This window comes from Bos grunniens, chromosome 13 (assembly GCF_055505025.1).
Source record: "Bos grunniens cultivar Pamir isolate PY7600 chromosome 13, Bosgru_T2T1.0, whole genome shotgun sequence".
Taxonomy (NCBI): Eukaryota; Metazoa; Chordata; class Mammalia; order Artiodactyla; family Bovidae; genus Bos; species Bos grunniens.
In genome coordinates, this window is record NC_141177.1 from 39,493,330 (window position 1) to 39,519,781 (window position 26,452).

The window sequence follows — 26,452 nt, forward strand, 5'->3', positions numbered from 1 at the left end:
AAAGGACACTGTCCCTTGAGCCTTCTTAGACCACATGCTTAAAATCCAAATTGCTTCTACATTATTTAGAACTAATACATCACAATAATATTAAAAACAACTTCTTAAAATTACATACCTATCTTCTAAAGGCAAATGCTTCCAACCCACTGGCTCCCTTATTTACCAAAGTGGAAGTTTGATTACCAATTACCAAATGGTAATTGTTGGTTATTGTGTGATGGGAAAAAAACCACAAAATCACAATTTGTGTGATCACTACAAGGCATTCATGATACCGGTGTGAGCCTTAAAATTCGTATCAACAGCATATTCATTCTCAAAAGTCATGAAGGCATAGAGGAAAGATTGTTCAGTTGCTAAGTCATATGCAACTCTTTGCTGCCACATGGACTGCAGTTTGCCAGGCCTCCCTGTCCTTCACTATCTCCTAGAGTTTGCTCAAATTTATGTCCATTGAGTCAGTGATGCTATCCAACCATCTCATCCTCTATCCCCTCCCTCCTCCAGCCCTCAATCTTTCTCAACATCAGGGACTTTTCCAATGAGTCAGTTCTTCGCATCAGGTGGCCAAAGTACTGGAGCTTCAGCTTCAGCATTAGTCTTTCCAATGAATATTCAGGGTTGATTTCCTTTAGGATTGATTGGTTGGATCTCCTTACAGTCCAAGGGACTCTCAAGAGTCTTCTCTAGCATCATAGTTCGAAAGCTCATTTTTTTTGGTCTCAGCCTTGTTTATGGTCCAACTCTCACATCCATACATGACTACTGGAGGAAAAATTAAGGCTATATTATTGATGAATGATTATATAGCAAGTGTTAGTAAAATTGCATGGCATCTATTTTTGACCTGAGACTTACAGTTCATGGGTGGAATCACATTCTCAAAATATTTTATTTATTGTGCTCTGAAAAACTGTCCCTCAATGAAGATATGAATGTGGGGTTGTGGCCCTTCCACCTGTCTTTGCCCCTCTGAGAATCAATTGTAAATGAAGAGAAAAGCACGTTTTTAATAATTTTCTCTATCTAATAAGCTTATTGTATGCCCTGGAAATTAAAGAAATTTCTTATATTTCTACATGTGAAATGACTCTCAAATTCAGATAACATTTATTTAATTTTAATTCATATAACATTTTATGTAATTTTACATTTTATGTAATTTTATGGCAGAAAACGAAGAAGAACTAAAGAGCCTCCTGATGAAAGTGAAAGAGGAGAGTGAAAAAGTTGGCTTAAAACTCAACGTTCAGAAAACTAAGATCATGGTATCCGGTCCCATCACTGCCTGACAAACAGATGGGGAAACAATGGAAACAGTAAGAGACTTTATATTTCTTGGGCTCCAAAACCACTGCAGATGGTGACTGCAGCCATGAAAATTAAAAGATGCTTGCTCCTTAGAAGAAAAGCTATGACCAATCTAGACAGCATATTAAAAAGCAGAGACATTACTTTGCCAACAAAGTTCCATCTAGTCAAAGCTATGGCTTTTCCAGTAATCATGTATGGATGTGAGAGTTGGACTATAAAGTAAACTGAGCACTGAAGAATTGATGCTTTTGAACTGTGGTGTTGGAGAAAACTCTTGCGAGTCCCTTGGTCTGCAAGGCTATCAAGCCAGTCCATCCTAAAGGAAATCAGTCCTGAATATTCATTGGAAGGACTGATGCTGAAGCTGAAACCCCAATACTTTGGCCACCTGATGAGAAGAATTGACTCATTTGAAAAGACCCTGATGCTGGGAAAGATTGAAGGCAAGAGGAGAAGGGAACTCAGAGGATGAGATGGTTGGATGGCATCACTGACTCGATGGACATGAGTTTGAGCAAGCCCCGGAAGTTGGTGATGGACAGGGAAGCCTGGCATGCTGCAGTCCGCAGGGTCGCAAAGAGTCAGACACGACTGAGCAACTGAATTGAATTGAATTTTACCCAAAAGAATGCACTATGATTTGTTGTCAAACAGCCTAGCTATAGGGATGTATTAAGGCATAAACATGGACAGAATAAAATGCATGGAATATGCTGTAATTTTTCATGTGAATATCTCAATTTCACTGGCTGGAAAAGATAGAGTTGTTATCCATCCAGAAAATAGAAAAAACAAAGCATAATATACTCGAACTTGGATGCCTGCCAGCATCTTTTGTCAAATTATTAATACATAGTGACTGAGCAACTAACACTTTCACTTTTCTCAGGCAACTTATACAAACTGATTTTTCTATACTTGATATTTTAGTAAAGCTACTTACTTTCTCACAATGTTAAAATTTTTCTTTGCAGTTCCCTGCACTAGATATTACCAAAGCTGTGACTAAATTAAAATAGAATTTAGAATTATATAAAAACTCAAAAGCTTGGATTGGGTTTCCCAGCCTCCTTGAAATCAAGTACCCTAACATTTTAATTAGACAGAAAAATGTCAAAGTACTGAACTGAATCCTATCTGCCTAGTCAGAGAAGGAGGTTTTAGAATGCTAGACTTGCTCAATTATACTGGTTTGGTTGTACATTTGACATATACATTGGATAATCTTCCAGGGGAAAATTCTAACAATGGGAAGAATATTTTAGTCTCATAAGCATGGAATTTGATATTCAGCTATGTTGGTAACAATTCAAGTCTCTTGTCTGATCCTTCGAAAAGAACAAAGATGAGGATGCTTCCGGTGGTGAAGGTAGTGTTATGTCCTCTGTTAGAGCCTTCTGTTACCTCTGATGGATATCCAACAGCCTTGGCACACCCTCAATTACATTACCCAAGGTCAGAAAAACCATATGGCTTTATAAAGATCAAAGAGTGAAGTCAGAAACCCCACACTTTGGAAAGTAAAAAACTCCCAGTGCATATTTTAGCATCAAGCGCATATGGTACACACTAACTGAAAAAAATGTATGTGGCAAAGTTAACCCATTTAGAAGTGGAGTAATGTGTCCTTTAGGGCAGAAAGGACAGCCCATCTTCCAGTGGGAAAGTGGAACAGTTCAGAGACATCAGGAAAGATATGAAAGAAACTCCAAAAGAGAGGGACAAGCAGGAGAAAATGGAGAAATTAAGTGAGAAATTAACCCCAGCCTCTGAGGTCATTCTTTGTATTGAAATTCAGTTGTTTCAAGGAGTCTTTATTACTCAAGACATGATTTTCTCATAGCCAAGGGGGAAAGTTCAATTACTATACCCATGTAATCGTCCATTTTAAATCATTTTCGTGTAAAGATCGGGTGTATTGAATGGATTTGTCATACTCAGAATGAACTGGTGCAAATGAAATTTTTGTTAAGGGGCATTAACTTTACTATTTTCTCATTTGCTGTAAAAGCCTTGTAAGTACCAAGATTTGGGATAGACAGCGGCTTATTATCAACCGAGTTGGGGAAGGAGGAGCTTTTTGATGGTTTTAAAAGCAAGTCATTTTTTAGTTTATAGTCTAGGGGAAAAGTCAGTCTTTCTCCTGTTTTTAGGGTTAATTAGATACTATTCTTTGGCTGTTATAACTTGTTGTCTAGATCCCACTGCCAAACATATTTTAATGTTTGTTAATGTCAACTCCATTTTCCCATCATTACCATCCATGTGCTAACCAAACAATTATCTTGCCATTTATTTTATAAGACATTCTGTAAAAATCCCATAGAATCCTTTCAGAATTAAGGGGATGCCATTATATAGATCATAAACATTATTTTAATGAACACAGATAATTTGAGTAAAGAAACAAAAGTTAACGTAAATGAAAGGAGTATCTAAAAATTATTGAAACATTCCTGATAAAGTGATCTGTGAGCAATTTCAAGGTTTTTTTTGGAGGATAATTCCTTTACAACATTGTGTTGGTTTCTTCTGCACAACAACATGAATTAGCCATATGCATACATATATCCCCTCCCTCTCCAGCCTCCCTCCCATCCCCATCCTACCTCTCTAGGTCATCACAGAGCACTGAGCTGATCTCCCTGTGCTATACTCCCACTAGCTATGTAGTTTACACATGGTAGGGCATATATATCAATGCTACTCTCTCAATTCCTCCCAACCCCTCAAACTTCCCCTCCTGTGTCCACAATGTGGGCAATTTTAAGCTATGTATTTCAACAGTTGCTCAATATTCGTTCCTTAGATTGTGATCAGTAAATTATCATTTGTTATTTAATGTGATAATTCAACATTATTATTGCTTGATGGAAAAAATTTTCACATATTGAGGTATGGGAAAGTTATCCTGGCTTATACACTATTGGACTTGAACTTTATGTTAACCAGACTTCCATGGTGGCTCAGACAGTAAGAGTCTGCCTACAATGCAGGAGACCTGAGCTCAATCCCTGGGTTGGGAAGATCCCCTACAGAAGAGAATGGCTACCCACTCCAGTATTCTTGCATTGAGAATTCTATGGACAGAGGAGCCTGACGGGCTACAGTCTATAGTGTTGCAGAGTTGGACATGATTGAGTGACAATGCTTACTTTATACTAACCGGAACAGGCTGTCTTATGGCTTATCAAACATGCATTGTGCATCTGCTTTCACCATTAAAGAAAAGAATGTGTTTTAAAATCAAAGTGGAGTAACTGTGGTTTGGACACACAGGATGGAGCTGGGTGGCCATTGTGGACATGGCATTGGACATGTCCCCACATGCCTGAGCACTTAAATTTTCTGAACTGTGTCAAACTGAAGGACACCACCAGCTGTCTTGTGAGCAGCTGCCAGCTGCACCCTCACAGTCTCTCCCTGTAAGCGTGCAACCATTTTAGACCCCAACAAATCCTGGCTTGAGAAGCACACTTACTTCTTGCCAGCTCCAATATGACTCTCAAAAAACAATTTAGGCAACTCTGTGGTTTTTGCCTTTATAAGACTCACCTATTTTGTCATCTGGGGAACACAGTTCATGTGCTTGTTGAATCTGTGTCTCCTGGGTTATCTTCCTCAGCTTGCCAAGAGAAAAACCCTTTTCTATTCCTAACATAGATTATTTTAATTGCTTATTTCCATCAACACAACTAAACTTATTCTCTTTGACAGAAATTTTGTGGGGTTTTTTTCTGATTTATTTATTTGTTGATGAATACAGGCATCATGCATTTATTTCATCTTATTTGAGATGTCAAAGAACTTACCCTTGTTTCAAGGCACTATGATGGCTTTGGCAAAATTTTAAAGAATTAAAGCATGATGATTAAGAGACAAGGACTTCATCTCCAAGCAGCCAGATTTTAATGGTCCTGTTCCTCTCTGAGGAAAGCCCTTTAGCTTTTCTCTCCAGCTATGCTGACTAAGGGCAATGTACCACTTAGGGAGGAAGTCTGCTCCACTGGAAGCTGGCAGTTTTGCCTCCCCAGAATGAATTTCTGCTTGGGTCAAAGACCAGAGAGCTGTCTACACTCCCTTGGCTTTGTTTGGTTTTATACACAACTTCTACCATCACCAGTCCATCGAAACTGAAAGGACCAAAGTGCTCCACCTATAGTGTGTCCCGTAACTGTGGTCTGTGTTGGCTTCCTGCGTGGGCCACCTGCTGTATTTGTCTGAAAGTCACATCATGATCCGTTTCGCAGTTTCTTCCTCCCTTGAACTTCTAATTTTCAGGGCTCTTCTGTGTCCTTCTCTTCTTACCACTCAACTCTGGTGTGTTCTGGCTTCCAAATCAAGTATCCCCAGTCCTCATTCCCTGCCAGTTTCAGTGCTGAGCCATAGATCAGCCATGGATCCAAACACCTGCACGTCTATCCCATGCAACTCAAACTCTTCTTGTTCAAACAAAACCGCGATTTTATTGCATTTTTAATTTTTAACGTATTTTATTGAATCAAAGGCTTCCCTGGTGGCTCAGATGGTAAAGAGTCCCCCACCTGCAATGTGGACTCTTTGAATCGAAGTTGATTTTTAATGTTGTGTTAAATTCCTGAGTGGTTGAAAAGATTTGCCTGAGGGTAGAAAATCTCTAGGCGTCTCATATCCTGCGAGTGAGAATGATACAGGTGTGTGCATGCTCAGTCGTATCCATCTCCTTGAGACCCCCATGGACTGTAGCCCACCAGGCTCCTCTGTCTAAGGGATTTCCCAGACTATCAAACCCACGTCTCTTGCATTGGCAGGTGGGTTTACCTTGCAAAGAGATTGACATGTTTTTAAACAAATTAAACACACAGTAACCACAGGAAGCAGCCCTTCTACTAATATTTACCCAAAAGAGAAGGAAATATTAATACATGTCCAGAAAAAAGACTTATACATGAGTGCTCTCAGCAGCCTTATTTGTAAGAGCCAAGCACTAAAGACATCCCAAATCAGATGATAGGTAAATAAAGCATAGTATATCTGTTCCATTGAAAACTGCTCAGCAATAAAAAGCAACAACCTCCTGATACATGTAATAGCTTGGGTGGACCTCAGAATAATTACTCTGGGCACAAGAAAACAAACAAAATCTCGTGGATGCTTTACAATTCCATTCATATGAGATGCTTGGAAATGAAATCTAATCCAAGAAAAGATCAACTGGGATGGAAGTGGGGGTGGGATGTAGAATAGGCCAGGGGCATGAAAAAAGTTTTGAGATGAAAATGTTTGATGTCTTGATTATGATGATGGTTTCACAGTACATACGTAGGTCAAAATTCTTCAAATTGTGGAATTTAAATATGTGTGGCTTACTGCAAAATAATAATATCTCCATATAGTAGAAAAAAGGGCTTCCTAGGTGGCTCATATGGTAAAGAATCTGCCTGCAAGGCAGGAGATGCGAGTTTGATCCCTGGGTCGCGAAGATCCCCTGGAGGAGGAAATGACAACCCACTCCAGTATTCTTGCCTGGAGAATCCCATGGACAGAGAAGCCTGGCGGGCTACAGTCCATAGGGTCACAAAATGTTTGCCACGACTGAACACACACACACACACCAGCTCAGTCAGTTCAGTTGTTAGAAGGAGAGCTAGCCGGCTGCACACTGGCCCCTCCCACCTGGAGGCAGACAGGCAGGCTTGCAACAGCCAGAACCAGAAGGCAAGGGGCTGCTGCAATCTCAGCCCCAGAGAAGGCATCTTCCACCAAACTGTGAGCAGGCTCTAGCTGCTAACCATGTCTTCCTGAGATGTTGGATGCTTGACATCTGCCAGGAGGGTTGTAGCCTGAGATCAGCTCTCTCCAGAGGGGACAGACAGCACACCCACATAGTACAAAAAAAAAAAAAAATTAAATTCATGTACAATTTAATCCACTGAAGCAAATTATAGTTTTAGCCCACGGCTTTCTTTTCAATATTTGAACAAAGCTCAGATCATGAAATTAGCTCAAATATAAGATTATCACTGAGTGCCACACATTCCTTGGGGTTACTTGTGGAATTCTTTCCCATTATGTAGTACCATTCATGTTATCTAGCAAGGTCAATGGCTGCTCAGAGAGGTCATGTATTTTCTCAAAATTCCTATCACACTTTCTGTAATAAAAGTTTCTGGTTAGAAAAATATCATTTGGAATGTCACTAGCAGGCTTTAAAAACCAATGCTGAAGGAAACATTTTTAAATAGGCACATTTTCAGCTAAAAAAATTCAGAAAGAAGAGTCTTCCCAGGTGGTGCAATGGTAAAGAAACAGTCTGCCAGTGCAGGAGATACAAGAGATATGGGTTCCATCCCTGGGTTGGGATGATCCCCTGCAGCAGAATATGGCAACCCACTTCAGTATTCTTGCCTGGGAAATCCCATGGACAGAGGAGCCTTGCAGGCTACAGTCCACGGGGTTGCAAAGCAGACATGACTGAGTGACTGAACACACACAGGACTAGAAATTAATTGATCGCAATTTAATATTTGGCATTGTTCTTTACTTGTACATTAAGAGCCTTGTCTAAGGGCCAAAGATGATTTACACCTGGAAGATATTAGCTGAATCCATTGATATGAAAGTGAAAGAAGAAACTTTTTTTTTTTTTTAAAGTATGGTAACATTTGTTGAACAAGATCAGAAAAAGTGGAAATTAACTCTTAGAGTCTTTTTTTTTTCCCCGAAAACTTGAGAGGCAACAGGTAGATCAATTTCATATTTCAAAACAAATGTCTTGACCATGATGAAGGCAAGTGTCAAGTGCCATCTCATTAAAACTCTTCTGTAGGGCAAATACCATTTATTTGCACAAGTTCAGTTCAGTTCATTTCAGTCACTCAGTCGTGACCAACTCATTGCGACCCCATGAATCACAGCACACCAGGCCTCCCTGTCCATCACCAACTCCCGGAGTTCACTCAAACTTATGTCCATCGAGTCAGTGATGCCATCCAGCCATCTCATCCTTTGTCATCCCCCTTTTCCTTCTGCCCCCAATCCCTCCCAGCATCAGGGTCTTTTCCAATGAGCCAACTCTTTGCATGAGATGGCCAAAGTATTGGAGTTTCAGCTTCCAGTGAACACCCAGGACTGATTTCCTTTAGAATGCACTGGTTCGATCTCCTTGCAGTCCAAGGGACTCTCAAGAGTCTTCTCCAACACCACAGTTCAAAAGCATAAATTCTTCAGCGCTCAGCTTTCTTCACAGTCCAACTCTCACATCCATTCATGACCACAGGAAAAACCATAGCCTTGACTAGACGGACCTTTGTTGGCAAAATAATATCTCTGCTTTTCAATATACTATCTAGGTTGGTCATAACTTTCCTTCCAAGGAGTAAGCGTCTTTTAATTTCATGGCTACAGTCACCATCTGCAGTGATTTTGGAGCCCCCCAAAATAAAGTCTGCCACTGTTTCCACTGTTTCCCCATCTATTTCCCATGAAGAGATGGGACCAGATGCCATGATCTTCGTTTTCTGAATGTTGAGCTTTAAGCCAACTTTTTCACTCTCCACTTTCACTTTCATCAAGAGGCTTTTGAGTTCCTCTTCACTTTCTGCCATAAGGGTGGTGTCATCTGCATATCTGAGGTTATTGATAGTTCTCCAGCAATCTTGATTCCAGCTTGTGCTTCTTCCAGCCCAGCGTTTCTCATGATGTACTCTGCATATAAGTTAAATAAGAAGTACAAGTTAGAGACAACTTAATTTTTAAAATCTGAAATTTGGTGGGGAAAAAATCATACTAACATCTAGGAAATTTTTCTGGGATCCAACCATTTATATATAATATCCTCTGGAAGTCACATCTGACATTTGGGGTCTTAAAGCAGCATTGACTTTATTACTAGAAAAATTAATTGCTGAGCTACCAAAAGCAAAAAATTAAAACTGATAAGATGAATTACTAAGCTTTGCAACCCAGTAAACACACACATACACACAGCCTTTGATAACACTAATAACTTCTCAAAATAAATGAGAATTCCTCTGAGGTAAAATTTTGAGATAGATTAATAGTAAGTGCATCAGTTAACTGCTACAGAATGATGTTGCATTATCACCTCAAAACCAGTGGCTGAATATATAAGCTTTTATTTAGCTCAGGGCTTTGTGGCTTTGTGGTTTATACTGGCTTTGGGGGACCTGTTTTCTTAGCTGGGCTCACTATATATGTGTTGGGCAGTTGGCAGGCTCTGGGGTAGGGGGGTGTCTGTGCCCGTGGTCTTCACTTTGGGTATGTTCTCTCAGTCATGGCAGAGGTGCAAGAGTAAGGGAAGGCCTCACCCTGACACCTTCAAGGAACTGAATGTGATAACAAAGACCAAGTATGGAAGCAGATCTTCCCCCAGCAGCCTCAGATGATACCACAGCTACAGCTGATGCTTGATCATATCCTATATGACATAATTCTCCATCAGATGAGCCAGAATCCACACCAAGGAAGGACCAGGGCCATGAGAGCTGATAGCCAGGGAGGTCTTTTGAAATCTGAGACCTAAACATCAACACTGTAGCATCAAGTATCTCAAGACCCCCTTATCTTTCCTGAAAAAGGGAAAGAGCACATTTTAATTGATTTTTAAAATTTTCATGCCATTTTCCCTGGGCTTCATTTTTGCTACAGTAATTAAGGTCCTAGGTCATATTTTTTTGCCATCACATAGGTCCCTCTTGCTTTCTGTATCTGTCTTTACTCATGACTTATATGTTTCCAGGTGCTGCTCCTTGCCCTGCACTGGTTTTTGTTTTATTGTTATACATATAGTTCGTCATCAGGTTGCCAATAAATAGTCTGGATCTTTCAATTCTTCTGACCCCTCATGCAAAACTGGGCTCAAGCTTATTAGTGTCCCTAGACACTCTCACACATAAAACCATTCTATATTACTTAATGTAAAAGTGAAGTAAACATGATAGCCCAAAAGAAATTGGATTTTTTTGTTTATTTGTTTCTACTTTTCAATTTTCAGGAAGTGTCCCTCACAACTTATGTCTTCACCATAGAGAGTAGAGCAGGCTTGTCTCTTCCTCCTGAAAATTTCAGTACTGATACTGTCAGTCCTTAGTAGCAGGATCAAGAGTTCCACTCACCATTTCTCTCAAGAGACTAAAGATGCTGACTACGTAAATATGCAGTGGCCATCTCTGATTGTCCAAAAGTTTTAGGATGGACCAACAGGATTTTGCAGCAGACTTTTGCTATACATGAAATAAAAATAATGTTTAGCCTAGAATTTGAGGCACCTTAATAAACATGAAGATATTTATTGAACTGTTTCCCAGTATCTTTTACAGTAAACATTACATCAAAAAAAAAAAAAAATCCATGAGGGTTTGGTGACCTTTCAAGCCTGCGTTTCTAACCCTGTTCTCCTGAAATATTGGGAACTGGGGAGCAGAGGGTAGCTACTGTTCATGATTAGGGTTGAGTTGCAGGTTCAATAGCATTCACTAACTGCAGCAACAGCCATCATAGCCATGGCAATAGAAATGATCAATGACCTGCCTTCAGGCTTAATGCCACTGATAATTGATCCCCTGGTCATCGTTGAAAAAGGATGTTGATTTCTGTTTTGTATAATAAGCTCTTTTGAAGGTCACAATATTAAACTTTTACAATCTGTATTTTGTGCATGTATGTGATTTTAACATTAAGCATTTCATGCTTCCAAAGAATGCCTGCTTTTTTATCAATTTTGTTGAGAATCCTTTCTCTGACATATCAAAAGATGCAGAAAAAACTAGAAAGTTCCTCTTTAGATTCACAAACCCTAATTCTAAGACTATAGCTAAAACATAGATCAGGGTTTGGTGTTTCACTGTTTTCCATTTCTACTGGTATTAGCCTTTTACTAAGATTAATGATACTTACAAAACATTATGCTCACTATTGCAAAATGTCCAAGTCTTACTAAAATAAACCCTTCTCTTACCATTTATTGGGATTAATTTTACCATTCTTTCCTACCTAATTACTTATATAGGTTGCTTCCCTTGTTAATTTAATGCAGGAAGTCCTTTTGTTTAATACAGATGAGTCAATGCAGTGAGAGTTAGTCTCTATCTAACCAATGTCTACTAGAAATAAGCTAGAAGTAATATTGCTGTAAATTCTAGTGCAATACATTGCCACAGGCCTGCATTTTTTCTAAATTTTCTTTTGCTTCTATTTTATACAGAATATTGTACAAAGTATATATAAATTAACTGAGAAAATATATTGAATAATAACAATGACACAAATGTGGTGTCACCAGTAAGAACTGTAGTGAGTTTACTGTATTGTACCATCAGAACTAATACAGTGATGTAGACCAATTACATCTTTTTTTTTTTTAAAGTAGATACTGGGAGGAAATGCATTAAAATGCTAATACTGATTTTTTAGGGGTAGGGTGAGCATTCTGGGTGATTATTATTAAATTTTACTTTGTGCTTTCATGTATTTTTACCTATCTACAATGAACATGCATTACTTGTAAAATTAGGAAGAAAATAATAAATGACATTAAAAGCAAAAGAAAACCTCAATTCAGCAGGGTTTAAAAAACCAGTGTCAAATCTGCAATTTTATCATCAATTTTCACATGCTATCTTGCCGTAGTTTATACATTCTTACCATGTGAAAGTCGCTCAATCATGTCGGACTCTTTGCGACCCCAGGAACTATACAGTCCATGGAATTCTTCAGGCCAGAATGCTGGAGTGGGTAGACGTTCCCTTCTCCAGGGGATCTTTTCAACCCAGGGATTGAACCCGAGTATCTTGCATTGTAGGTGGATTCTTTACCAGCTAAGCCACCAGGGAAGCCCATACATTCTTATAAGCTCTTACATAATTTTCATAATCAAATAAACAACACTGCATGATCAATTTGAACAGAGAAGATTATGCTTAAGAAGAAACTCAGCTTTGGATCTTGAACTTGGAATACACAACACAAAAATCTCTATGCTACCTTATCTGTCAGTAAATTAATGTAGAAAATAAATAATTGCATATTTATTTCAGTTTTATGTTGTCATTTTTTGTGCTGCATAGTATTTATTAAAATCTAAAATAATACAAAATGCCATCAGGTACTTCTTAATAAAGATTGCACTTATATAATGTACTAAAATGGAGTTGATCAGGATAAAATATCTTACACTTAGTAATTGAAGCAAGAACAAATGTGCAAGAACTCAGGAAAAATAGTCTCAATTATTTCTTCTTCCTATACAATAATATTTTTGATACTGCATAAAACCACAAATGCACTCTCTTTACCCTAAATCATAAGTCAAGAATGCTGCAACTAACAGAACATAAAATTCATGAGGGAAGAACTTTGGTCTAAATTTTCACTGAAAGATCCCCAAAATCTAGAGGAGTGATTTGATAGAGTAGATGCTCAATAAACCTTTATTATATCTGGGATGCATAAAAGCCCTAGATGAGGAAATATAAACACAGTAGGTGATTCTTATTTTTTAATCCAGATATTCACAGATATAGGCATATAAATATTTATGCTTAGATGTAACATAAAAATAAGCATATAAATATTTATGCTCATATATATATAAATATTAAAATCTAAAATATGTAGCATAAAAAGTAAAATATGTAAAACCTAAAGATGTAAATATTTATGCTTAGATGTAAAATAAATATAAGTACCTATATGTGTATCCACACATAGGCAAATAGATTGAAAAATAATACTTATCCAAATTGGAAAGAAATATAATAAATTCAAAACTAATTAATTCTATAACATGGAGAAAATGAGATTAATGTATTTCCATCTTTTCACAGGTCTTTATTACTATTCTGCTTTCAAATAATAGAAAAAATTCTATATGACAGTATGAATTGTATTGCATAACTTACAATTTTACCATAACATGTATACTAGTCAAGTAAAATAGTTAAAGAATTATATTCATCCACTGATGTTATTTTTAAAACGATATTTGCATGAAAAGAGGTGGAGAAATAGTAAGATTCCATTTCAGGCTAAAGCCTGTTTTATAGTCAACTGCCACTTCATAGAGAGACCTGGTGTTGAAAGAGCAGAAAACATTTGGAGCTGGTCACAGTTCACCCCTTAATGGACCTGAAGTGCCAAGCATGCTTTACTCTGTTCTTGAGAGGCTTCCAGAATGCCAATTTAGGCAAGCTTCACTTCTAATGCAATTCTGCCGTTGTTTAACTCAACTGCTGAGAGAGTTTTGGAGTACTGTTTCCAAAATAGAAAAAGAAGCAAGGAAAAAAAAAGAAGTGAAACAGTCTGTTATTTTTCATTTTGTAATTCTTAATTAACGGTTCCTTTATGGAAAACTTGCACAGTCAACAGTGTACTACCCTTGTGTGTTTGATGGAGTTGCCCAAAACATAAAATGTGAACCCAAGAAAACCTTACTTGGGTGGGTTATCACCCCCAAACACCTCAAGCAACCTCACCACAAATGTCTGTCACCTGAGAATTTCAGGCATGTCCTTAGAGAGTCTAAAACTCCCATGAAAATCTGCAGTACTTAGTAATACCTTGTTGGGATGGAGGACTAACTCCAACTTTTGTCCTAAATAAAGAGCTGGGCACAATGCTTTTCTTTCCAGTCAAACTGAATGAATCAACATGCAGACCTGACCTCTACTTCAGAACTCATCCACAGGCCACAGGAGAGAAATGGGTTCCAGACATGGAGGTAAAACTGTGCTTATTCTCAGTAATCATTACTCTTTACATTAATAAACACAATCCTTAGAAACCTACAAAATGGCTATGAGAACTAATAAATCATAATAGTATGATGCCTGATCAAAAGACAAAGCAATTGAGTTTCTGTACTATAGCATCAAAAATGTGGAAAAATGAATGCAGATACAGAGGGATTTTTAAAAAGTGTGACTTAGGGTAGCATAAAAATCGTAAAGTACATACTGCTGCTGCTGCTGCTAAGTCGCTTCAGTCGTGCCCAACTCTGTGCAATCCCATAGACGGCAGCCCACCAGGCTTCCCCGTCCCTGGGATTCTCCAGGCAAGAACACTGGAGTGGGTTGCCATTTCCTTCTCCAATGCATGAAAGTGAAAAGTGAAAGTGAAGTCACTCAGTCATGTCTGACTCTTAGCAATCCCATGGACTGTAGCCTACCAGGCTCCTCCGTCCATGGGATTTTCCAGGCAAGAGTACTGGAGTGGGGTGCCATTGCCTTCTCCAAAGTACACGAGTTAAATTTAATACAAGATTCATGTAACCTTACAAGGGTCAGCTTTTTTGTTTATAAAATTTAAATAGAAAGACTGCCTGCTTATTGGATGGTTCTGAGAATGTGAAGAACTTGGTAAGAACCTCATACATACACTCAGAGTAAATGTTAGCTATTATTTACATTATCATTATTATTATGAAGCTATTTTATCCTTTAAAATACCCTGGACAAGATGGTTTAAAACAGGCTGTGCCTTTACTTCTCAAGTGTATTTCAAGGATTGGGATTTTTTCCTAAATAAAAGAATCTAAATTTTTATCTCAGTTACTTGTGCACAGACTCTACCAATCGGCTACTTCCTGATCTTTAGTATGTGTAGCTTGCCCCTGAGTGAATGCTCACAATACAAAGTCTAAAATGCACACAATACCATTGTCCTTATTCTTCCTTTATTTAACTTCCATGTAAGTCAATGAGAAAAGTGTCAACACTACAATAGAAAAAGGGGCAAAGTATGAACAGATGATACATACAGGGAAAAGCAAACACATGAAAATATTGTATCATTTTAACAATAAAAGATTCTAATTTTAAAAGCAGCAAAACATGAGTTTTGCTTCCAAACCAACGTGATTGAAAAGGGCAATATTCCTTGTTAGTAAGAATGTTGGAAAATGGGCATCTTTATACTGATGACAAAGCTGCAAAGTTTTGCAAACATTATGGAAGGCAATTGTCAATATAGATCGAAACAGTAAATATTTATATCTTTGGACCCAGCAATACCATTAGGAATATGCCCTAAAGAAATAAGAAATAAATGTAATGATTTACATCAAAATATGTTTATCACATTTTATAATATGAGTGGAAAATAAACAATAAGCTAAATTCTAACAGCTGAAAACTGCCATATAAATGATGATAAAGTCAGAAAAATGAGAATTTAGAGGACATACAACATGTATTAGCAAGGACAAATGTTCAAGTAATAACAGAATGGAATGTAGAATCCTAGTTTTAAAGTCTGTACATAGGTGTTCATTCTATTAATGTTATCTCTGGGTGGGGAAATTACAGGTTGCTTTCCTTTCTCCTCACATGTTTAGCATTTCATAATAAACATACATTATCTTAATAACTGAGTAGAATATACACACAAATTTCTTTCAAGAAGTGGGTTAGTATAGTAAGAATTTTGCAGGCTTAGGGAGTCTGTCTCAAGCATAACAATTATTTTAATTTCTATAGTATTCATCTTGCAATAAATCCTTATTAGGGAAGATGTTTAAGAAGACCAATACCTGTAGCTAATGTCTAATTGGGGTGAGTAAGTAGTTTCCCTATAGTGACGAGCATTATATAAAATAAACACGGAAGGTGCTTTGCTAGCCTGCAGGAGTGATTCATTAATTGTGTGTTAGCAGCTTCAGTTCAGTTCAGTTCAGTTGTTCAGTCATGTCCGACTCTTTGCAACCCCATGAATTGCAGCACGCCAGACCTCCCTGTCCATCACCAACTCCTGGAGTTCACTCAGACTCACGTCCATTGAGTCAGTGATGCCATCCAGCCATCTCATCCTCTGTTGTCCCCTTCTCCTTCTGCCCCCAATCCCTCCCAGCATCAGAGTCTTTTCCAATGAGTCAACTCTTCACATGAGGTGGCCAAAGTACTGGAGTTTTAGCTTTAGCATCATTAGTCGTGTCCAACTCTTTGCAACCTCCTGGACTGTAGCCCACAAGGCTCCTCTATCCATGGGATTCTCCAGGCAAGAATGCCGGGGTGGGTAGCCATTCCCTTCTCCAGGGGATCTTCCCAACCCAGGGATCAAACCCAGGTGTCCCGCATAGCAGGCAGATTCTTTACCATCTGAGTCACCAGAGAAGCCTGGTTCATTAATTTGACCAACAGCTTCTACTGGTCAGGCAGAGACTCAGAGACAAACAGCATCTGTTCAAAAGACAAACCAGTGTGCATTCACTTCATAAGGTAACGGTTCAGTCTAGTTCTTTTAAAAGTTTCAGTGCCCTCCAAATTAACCTCCTGGCATCGAGAATCTGATAAAGAACTGTATTCCTGTGTGTCACAGTTTGTATTATTCTGCTTTGGTACTGAATTTCATGAAATATCATTAAGAACATAAAAGAGGAGACCAATAATAACAAACATGCATTTACGGGTGATTTGAGTACTTCATATATATTTATAAGTCACATATACAGATATAATATGTAAGTTGCCTATTCAAAGTATTATTGATGTTTTTAAGAAAATTGTGTACCTTTACAAAATCAGACAGTGTTTTCTTTGGCAAGTAATAGGTATCAGAATTCATTACCTCTTAATTTCCTTATGTAAGGATGATTGTGCATATATTACAAAGCAGTGGTAGGAATTAAATACAATCACATTCATGTAAAGCTGTTATAGCACAATATCCTTCAACCAAATTTACAAGAATAACAACTCTTTTGAAGTCATTTAATTGGAATTTTATAACGTTAAATGATACTTTCCAATCTTTAAAATTGCCCATTAAATATAATGAGAATTATCCTCATGCAAAATTTGAGTCTCAGTTCTACCATGCTAGTAGAAGAATGGATTTCCATAAACTAAATAACATTGACTGTATATATTTATTAAGGGTGGAGGTCTCTCTCTTCCTCTCCGTCTCTCTGTCTCTAGTTCTCTCTGTGTCTCTCACACACACAAGCACACACACTATTTCAGTGGGCAGTAATACCCACCACACCCTTCAAGATTTTCCAAAGCCTTTGTGATATTACTGTTGTTATCCATATGAAGTAGCATATTGGCAGACACCATGATTCACACAGTATGAATCTTTATTTGTATAAAGCTTTGTCTAGAATTCTTCAAATGTATCTACTCTAGACTGAAATATGACCTCCGCTGGTTATTTTGTTTTCAGAATTTGGTCTTAGATTTGAATGCTTAAGAGAAAAGGGACCATATATATAGTGTTATCTCATATAGTTTCTAATTTGTCATGTGTGAATAATCATGCAAAAATTTTTAAAATTTAGTCAACCCAAAAGCATTTATTAACATCTGTTGCAGCGCTTTTCAGACTTTGGCAAGCATTATATATACAAGGGGAAATTATTCAAAATACAAGAACCAATCTACTACTGTAGATGCCCATCTTGCTGCTGCTTCATGATGTTATTAAGAGCACTGTCTATTGTATCTCACAATGTCCCCACTCTAATTTCCCATAAGAAAGATGTGTTTCAAAATCAACTGTCAAAAGTTTTATTTTGCTTCATGAAAGGGTAATTTTCCCTCTCTACAAGTTGTGATTCTTAAGGATTACCTTAGGGTTGCTATAAAAAAGGAAATGAGCAGTATATTTTCATATTGTTTTCAGTCTTGATGCAGAATAGTAAAATAGTCCTGAATCCGTTTCTCCAAGACAATGGTTTAGACGAGCTGATGGGGAAGTCAAGGACTTGCCTCCTTTGGGATAATACTGCTTGCCCAGGCATGATGGAATGTAGGTGGAATGTATACTGAAGGACGAGTATACACACCTGCCTTCAGCCTTCTTTATCACAAATGAGGTGAGTCCCCTTATGAATTCCTGTGCCCTCCCCCCAAATATCATATTGCAATACATTTGCATGAAAGACATTTTACGCAACATAAAATCATCATTCTACCTAAGTTGAAAAATTCAAAGTTCCATTTAATAATAAGGCATGAAATATGATAATTGCTTAGAGAGATTTATGGTGCATTTTTATTATTATTACTTTTGCAGCCTACCAGAGCTCTTTGATTCATGAGGCAATTGCAGAGGTGGAAAAGAAAGTTGTCATTGTTTCCAGGGGCAGTGAATGGTATTATATCTAACAATTAACCAGTAGACTCAAGTGCCATAATAAAAAGAAATAGCTATCTCTAGCTCCCAAATTTCTTTTGTGTGCATTTTCCATCATGAGTGAATAACTGAGTAGGGTGTCATTTTTACCACAAAGCTAATTGCAGGTGGATAAGGGCTACACTTTTAACATGACTGTGTCTCTATGCGTTGGCTTATATAGGATAAATGATCATTTGGTTGCTTGAATAGAATATTTTTGTTTTAGTTGAGTTGTTTCTATAGTTTGATCAAGATAGGCATTTATTCTAAATATATTAGCTATATAATAACAATTTTTCAATGATATATTTTAGAGCAAGGTAGATTTTACTTAAGAGAAATGTCATACTTCTCAAAATACATAGAGTAATAAAGTGAATTTTAATTCTTTGTGAGCAAGACACTCTATCCAACCCAGTATAATACACTAGTTTTTATTCTACTGTATAAATGACCTCGGAATATCTCTTTGGTAATTCAGGTCAGGTTATTTATACACCATCCTTCAATCCTTATCAGTCTTTGCCATTTCTTCCTAATATCATCACTGATGTGAAATTAGATGGCCTGCAATGCATTTCTTTAAGACATTCAGTACATGACATAAATTCTGGAAACTAAATCTTTTTGTCTATCTACAAATGTCACCTTACAGGAGGGAGAGAGAGAGAGAATGTGTGTAGAGTGGGGAGAGTCAGGGAGAAATCTTTTGCTTTAGAAGCGACCTTTAACTTGAAAAACTGTGGAACTCAATACATATTCAATTCACACTTCCACTAACACAGTCTTCAAAAGCAAACGTAAGTGTTTACTAAGTTCATGACTTGATCCTGAGGCTTCTTCCGGGTTTCTCTAACAGTGGGCACCTACGTTCCTTTCATTCTTGACCTTGTTGAGAATCCCCTGGTGAATTGTCTGAAATACAGAAGCAAAATATTCCCAACAGAAAAGAAAAGACACAAAAGAGCCATGCATCCTCGTTCTCTCTTCTCCTTCTTCATCTTTTCTCTTTCATATAAAAACACTTGTCCCCTTAAATAAAACAAGACTTTTGCAATAAGCAAATAAGTTTTAGAGTTTTAAAATAACACAGTGATCCAAAATCTTGTTGAATGTGCCTCAGGTACTCAACATTGGTGGTTGTTTATTTCATAAATTCTCTCCCCCCACACACAGGAAAACAGGTTCAATATTATTTAACCTAAGGGCTTCCCTCATAGCTCAGTTGGTAAAGAATATATAGTCCATGGGGTTGCAGAGAGTCCAACACAACTGACCAACTTTCACTTTCACTTTTTTATTTCTTCATATCACAGGACATGCCAGTGCCCCTTGTAAGTTGCTGTATAATGTCTTGTTATTTAGCTACTTTTTTTTTATGTTGAAGGACGCTTCTCTAAGTCAATGTCCAAAGACAGATAGGAAACCAAAACCCAATACAATTAAAATATTTAATAGAAATTTCAAATATTTCTTCCTTGATTTCTATTTCACAAACATTCTTCTCATAATTATTGGATTAGAAAACTATGTATTCACGTATTTTTCCAGGCCTCCATAATTTTTAATTTTCCAAGTAAAAAGTAAAACCAAACAACCTATACACAAATTCCTGTAGCTATAAATTCCTCATCTTATTTGCTCTACAGTATTAAACTGCTCTTCTTATACTTCGCCTTGGGTGTTTTTCCACCCTTTACTCACTTTAAAAGGTCGATTACATGGTTAAAGTCTTTGCCAAATTTATCTTTATTGTCTGTGTTACTGTATCATACTTGATGAATGCAATGCTAAAATTTAATTGAGTGTTATTTATTGCTGGGTATTGTTGAGTATGGGCCTCCCTGGTGGCTCAGTTGGTAAAGAATCCACCAGCAAAGCGGGAAACCTGGGTTTGATCCCCGGGTTGGGAAGATCCCCTGGAGGAGGGCATGAAATCTTACTCCAATATTCTTGCCTGGAGAATCCCCTGGAGGAGGTGCCTGGCGGGCTACAGTCCATGGGGTAGCAAAGAGTCAGACACGACCAAGCAAGCAAGCACAGCATAGCACATTGTTGAGTATGATTTTAAAAAGCTTATTTGCTAAGTGTAAATATTTTATGTAAATTCTTATGGCCATAATAAGAAAATATTTAAATATTAATACTATTCTAAAGCACAGGGAAGGAAATGGCAACTCACTCCAGTACTCTTGCCTGGAAAACTCCATGGATGGAGGAGCCTGGTGGGCTGCAGTCCATGGGGTCACAAAGAGTCAGACACGACTGAGTGACTTCACATTCTTTCTTTCTATAGTTTCTTTTGGAGGAGGAAATGGCAACCCACTCGAGTGTTCTTGCCTGGAGAATCCCATGGACTGCAGTCTATGGGGTTGCAAATAGACACGACTAAGCAACTAACACACATTCTAAAGCATTTCCAAATGTAATAATCTTAGGGAGATAAAAATGAGAAATTAAATAAACATTTTCTCCATGCTTTGTTCTAAGGGAGAGAGTCAGTTAAAAGATCGATTTTTACTTTAACTCAGAGGATATCCTATGAGAGATGACTTGACATTATAAATGATTGATAAGTTTATCTCAAAAAGCTGAAGTAAGGATAGGTTCAAAAGCCATGGAATTGGAGTGGATAATGGATTGTGCCGACTTCTCTAACATACTCAATTCCCTACTTGGATATTGAAAGAACTGCAGCTCCGATGTGACCTAAAATGAGGTTGCCCAAGTATTTGCTTTTCAAAATAGGACTCCTTGGGGATAAAAAGGAAGACACCTAATTATACTAAGATACTGAGCATCAGTGCAGATTGTCTCAGACAATGTGAGATCAGTCAGTCAGTCCGTTCAGTTGCTCAGTCATGTCCAACTCTTTGTGATCCCATGGACTGTGGTATGCCAGGCCTCCCTGTTCATCAGCAACTCCCAGAGATTACTCAAACTCATGTCCATTGAGTTGGTGATGCCATCCAACCATCTCATCCTCTGTCATCCCCTTTTCCTCCTGCTTTCAATCTTTCTCAGCATCAGGGTCTTTTCAGATGAGTCAGTTATTCACATCAGGCGGTCAAAGGATTGGAGTTTCAGCTTCAGAATCAGTCCTTCCAATGAACACCCAGGCCTGATCTCCTTTAGGATGGACTGGTTGGATCTCCTTGCAGTCCAAGGGACTCTCAAGAGTCTTCTTCAACACCACAGTTCAAAAGCATCAATTCTTTGGAGCTCAGCTTTCTTTATAGTCCAACTCTCACATCCATACATGACTACTGGAAAAACCATAGCTTTGACTAGACTGACCCTTGTTGGCAAAGTAATGTCTCTGCTTTTTAATATATTGTCTAGGTTAGTCATAACTTTTCTTCCAAGGAGCAAGTGTCTTTTGATTTCATGGCTACAGTCACCATATACAGTGATTTGGGAGCCCAAAAAAGTAAAGTCTGTCACTGTTTCCCCATCTATTTGCCATGAAGTGATGGGACCAGATGCCATGATCTTAGTTTTCTGAATGTTGAGTTTTAAGCCAACTTTTCACTCTTCTCTTTCACTTTCATCAAGAGGCTGTTTATTTGTTCTTCTCTTTAGTTCCTCTTCACTTTCTGCCATAAGGGTGGTATCATCTGCATATCTGAGGTTATTGATATTTCTCCCGGCAATCTTGATGTCAGCTTGTGCCTCATCCATCCCAGTATTTCGCATGATGTACTTTGCATATAAGTTAAATAACCAGAGTGATGATATACAGCCTTGATGTACTCCTTTTCCTATTTGGAACCAGTCTGTTGTTCCATGTCCAGTTCTAACTGTTGCTTCCTAATCTGCATGCAGATTTCTCAAGAGGCAGGTCAGGTAGTCTGGTATTCCCATCTCTTTCAGAATTTTCCAGTTTATTGTGATCCACACAGTCAAAGGATTTGGCATAATCAATAAAGCAGAAGTAGATATTTTTCTGGAACACTTTTGCTTTTTTTGATGTTCCAACAAATGTTAGCAATTTGACTTCTTGTTCCTCTACCTTTTCTAAATCCAGCTTGAACATCTGTAAGTTCATGCTTCACGTATTGCTGAAGCCTGGCTTTGAGAATTTTGAGCATTACTTTACTAGCTTGTGAGATGAGTGTAATTGTGCGGTAGTTTGAGCATTCTTTGGCATTGCCTTTCTTTGGGATTAGAATGAAAACTGACCTTTTCGAGTCCTATGGCCACTGCTGAGTCTTCAATTTGCTGGCATATTGAGTGCAGCACTTTCACAGCATCATCTCTTAGAATTTGAAACAGCTCAACTGAAATTCCATCACCTCCACTAGCTTTGTTTGTAGTGATTCTTCCTAAGGTCCACTTGACTTCACATTCCATTCTCAAGCAATGTGAGATACTTACATACATCCCTCCAGCTGGAGAACATGTATATGTTTGGTGGTAAATTAAGATAATCCAAATAAAACATTTATTAATATGAAGTGAAGAAAACACAAGGAACTCCAAATAACTAAAACCATGGTGGAAAAGGAGAACTAAGTTGAAGAACTCATTTCTTGATTTCAAACAAACTATAGCAATTAAGAAGGTTGGAGCTGGCAAAAGGATATCCATACACATAAATGGAATGGACTCACAAGTCTATGAATAAATCTTTACATTCATGGTTAATTTCAACAAGGGAGCCAAGACAATTCAATAGGGAAACAAGAGCCTCTCCGGCAAACAGTGCTGGAATAAATGGATATCTGCATATAAAATAATGAAATTGGACCCTTGCCTTATACCATATTAAAAAAAATCCTTAAATGAATCAAGGACATAAATGTAAGAGCTGAAACTATAAAATTCTTAAAAGAAAGCACAGATGTTAATTTTTGTGACTTTGTATTAATCAAGGGTTTCTTAGATACAACACCAACAGCACAAGCAACAAAAGGAAAATAGATTAATTAGATTTCATAATAATTAACAATGCTTGTGCACCAAAAATACTGTCAAGAGAGCAAAAAGACAACTCACAGAATGGGATGAAATACTAATAAATCTTAGAATTTGCAACTATTATAATTTATCAGTAAAAAAGACAAATAACCCAATTTTTTAAATGGACAAAGGATTTGAAAATACATTTTTAAAAGTCAATATATAAATGACCAATAAACATCTGAAAAAAAAACATTTAGTATTATTATTTGTTGGAGAAATGAAAACCAAAACCACAGTGAGCTACTACTTTACACTCACTGTGCTTACTTGCTCAGTCATGTCTGACTCTTTGCAACCCTGTAGTCTGTAACCTGCCAGGCTCCTCTGACCATGGGATTCTCCAGCAAGAATACTGGAGTGGGCTGCCATGACCTTCTCCAGAGGATCTTCCCAACCCAGGTATTGAACCCGCATTTCCTGCATTGTCGGGCATATTCTTTATCACTGAGCCACCAGGGAAGCTTTACAATCAGTCGATAATAAGTAAAAAAGACAGTAACAAATGTTAGCAGGGACGTGAGAAAATTGAAACTTCATACATTGCTGATGGGAACATAAAATGGTCCTGTCATTTTGGAAAGACAGTTTTTCAGTTCTTCAGATAGTTAAACATAGAGTCACCATATGGCCCAGTAGTTCCACCCCTAGGTACATATCCAACAGAACTAAAAACATGTCTACGTGAAAATTTGTACATGAATATTCAAAACAGCGTTATTCATTATAGCAAAATAGTACAGTTAAAGTGTCTATCAAGTGATAAATTAATAAAGTAAATGTGAATATTTTATTTAAAAAATAAAGCTAAAAGTGTACACTTTGAACAGTAACAACAGCAACCATGACACTGTCAATTACCTCTTGCACACTTATCCAAGTCAGGCATTGCATTAAAAACTCAGCATATTTCCAATAGATAATAAACTTTCCTCTGATATACAATGTATCTTCTTATCTGTTGTTTTAACTTTTAAAAACCATTTGAATTTTCTATTTTCACTCTTTTGAAATAAATTATTTTCATTCTTTTCTACCCCAAAACTATCAGGATCCTGTATACATATGTGCTGAGTTGCTTCAGTCGTGTCTGACTCTTTGTGACCCTATGGACTCTAGGCCACCAGGCTCCTCTGTCCATGGGATTGTCCATGCAAAAATACTGGAGTGGGTTGCCATTCTTTTTCCAGAAGATCTTCCTGACCCAGGGATCTAACCCATGGCTCTACATGTCCTGCATTGGCAGGTGGGTTCTTTACCACTAGTGTCACCTGGGAAGCCCTAGGATCCTGTATATTTTTATTCAATAGATTTAATGGATTTTTTACATACAGCTTTTAATCCCAAATTATTGTTAGAGGTTTAAGGCTTTTTTTAAGGTTTTTTTTCACATGCTCCCCATCCTGAACCCTCCTCCCTCCCAACCTCCCCATACCATCCCCCTGGGCCTTCCCAGCGCACCAGCCCCAAGCATCCAGCATCGTGCACTGAACCTGGACTGGCATCTCGTTTCATACATGACATTTCACATGTTTCAATGACATTCTCCCAAATCTTCCCACCCTCTCCCACAGAGTCCATAAGACTGTTCTATACATCAGTGTCTCTTTTGCTGTCTCGTACACAGGGTTATCGTTACCATCTTTCTAAATTCCATATACATGCGTTAGTATACTGTATTTATGTTTTTCCTTCTGGCTTACTTCACTCTGTATAATAGTCTCCAGTTTCATCCACCTCATTAGAACTGATTCAAATGTATTCTTTTTAATGGCTGAGTAATACTCCATTGTGTATATGTACCACTGCTTTCTTATCCATTCATCTGCTGATGGACATCTAGGTTGCTTCCATGTCCTGGCTATTATAAACAGTGCTGCGATGAACATTGGGGTACACGTGTCTCTTTCCCTTCTGGTTTCCTCAGTGTGTATGCCCAGCAGTGGGATTGCTGGATCATAAGGCAGTTCTATTTCCAGTTTTTTAAGGAATCTCCACACTGTTCTCCATAGTGGCTGTACTAATTTGCATTCCCACCAACAGTGTAAGAGGGTTCCCTTTTCTCCACACCCTCTCCAGCATTTATTATTTGTAGACTTTTGGATCGCAGCCATTCTGACTGGTGTGAAATGGTACCTCATAGTGGTTTTGATTTGCATTTCTCTGATAAAGAGTGATGTTGAACATCTTTTCAAGTGTTTGTTAGCCATCTGTATGTCTTCTTTGGAGAAATGTCTATTTAGATCTTTGGCCCATTTTTTGATTGGGTCATTTATTTTTCTGGAGTTGAGCTGTAGGAGTTGCTTGTATATTTTTGAGATTAGTTGTTTGTCGGTTGCTTCATTTGCTATTATTTTCTCCCATTCTGAAGGCTGTCTTTTCACCTTGCTAATAGTTTCCTTTGATGTGCAGAAGCTTTTAAGTTTAATTAGGTCCCATTTGTTTATTTTTGCTTTTATTTCCAATATTCTGGGAGGTGGGTCATAGAGGATCCTGCTGTGATGTATGTCAGAGAGTGTTTTGCCTATGTTCTCCTCTAGGAGTTTTATAGTTTCTGGTCTTATGTTGAGATCTTTAATCCATTTTGAGTTTATTTTTGTATATGGTGTTAGAAAGTGTTCTAGTTTCATTCTTTTACAAGTGGTTGACCAGATTTCCCAGCACCACTTGTTAAAGAGATTGTCTTTAATCCACTGTATATTCTTGCCTCCTTTGTCAAAGATAAGGTGTCCATATGTGCGTGGATTTATCTCTGGGCTTTCTATTTTGTTCCATTGATCTATATTTCTGTCTTTGTGCCAGTACCATACTGTCTTGATAACTGTGGCTTTGTAGTAGAGCCTGAAGTCAGGTAGGTTGATTCCTCCAGTTCCATTTTTCTTTCTCAAGATCGCTTTGGCTATTCGAGGTTTTTTGTATTTCCATACAAATTGTGAAATTATTTGTTCTAGCTCTGTGAAGAATTCTGTTGGTAGCTTGATAGGGATTGCATTGAATCTATAAATTGCTTTGGGTAGTATACTCATTTTCACTATATTGATTCTTCCAATCCATGAACATG

General features: G+C 37.8%; 1 long non-coding RNA gene across 1 annotated transcript in view; it reads right to left on the minus strand.

The window, feature by feature from the left end:
- Positions 1-7,795: 7,795 nt before the first annotated feature.
- LOC147360778 (uncharacterized) overlaps positions 7,796-26,452 on the minus strand; it is a 65,253-nt gene continuing 46,596 nt past the window's right edge. Inside the window, exon 2 of the long non-coding RNA XR_015138725.1 lies at positions 7,796-9,003. This is a non-coding gene — a long non-coding RNA (uncharacterized LOC147360778). The remainder of the gene's footprint in view (positions 9,004-26,452) is intronic.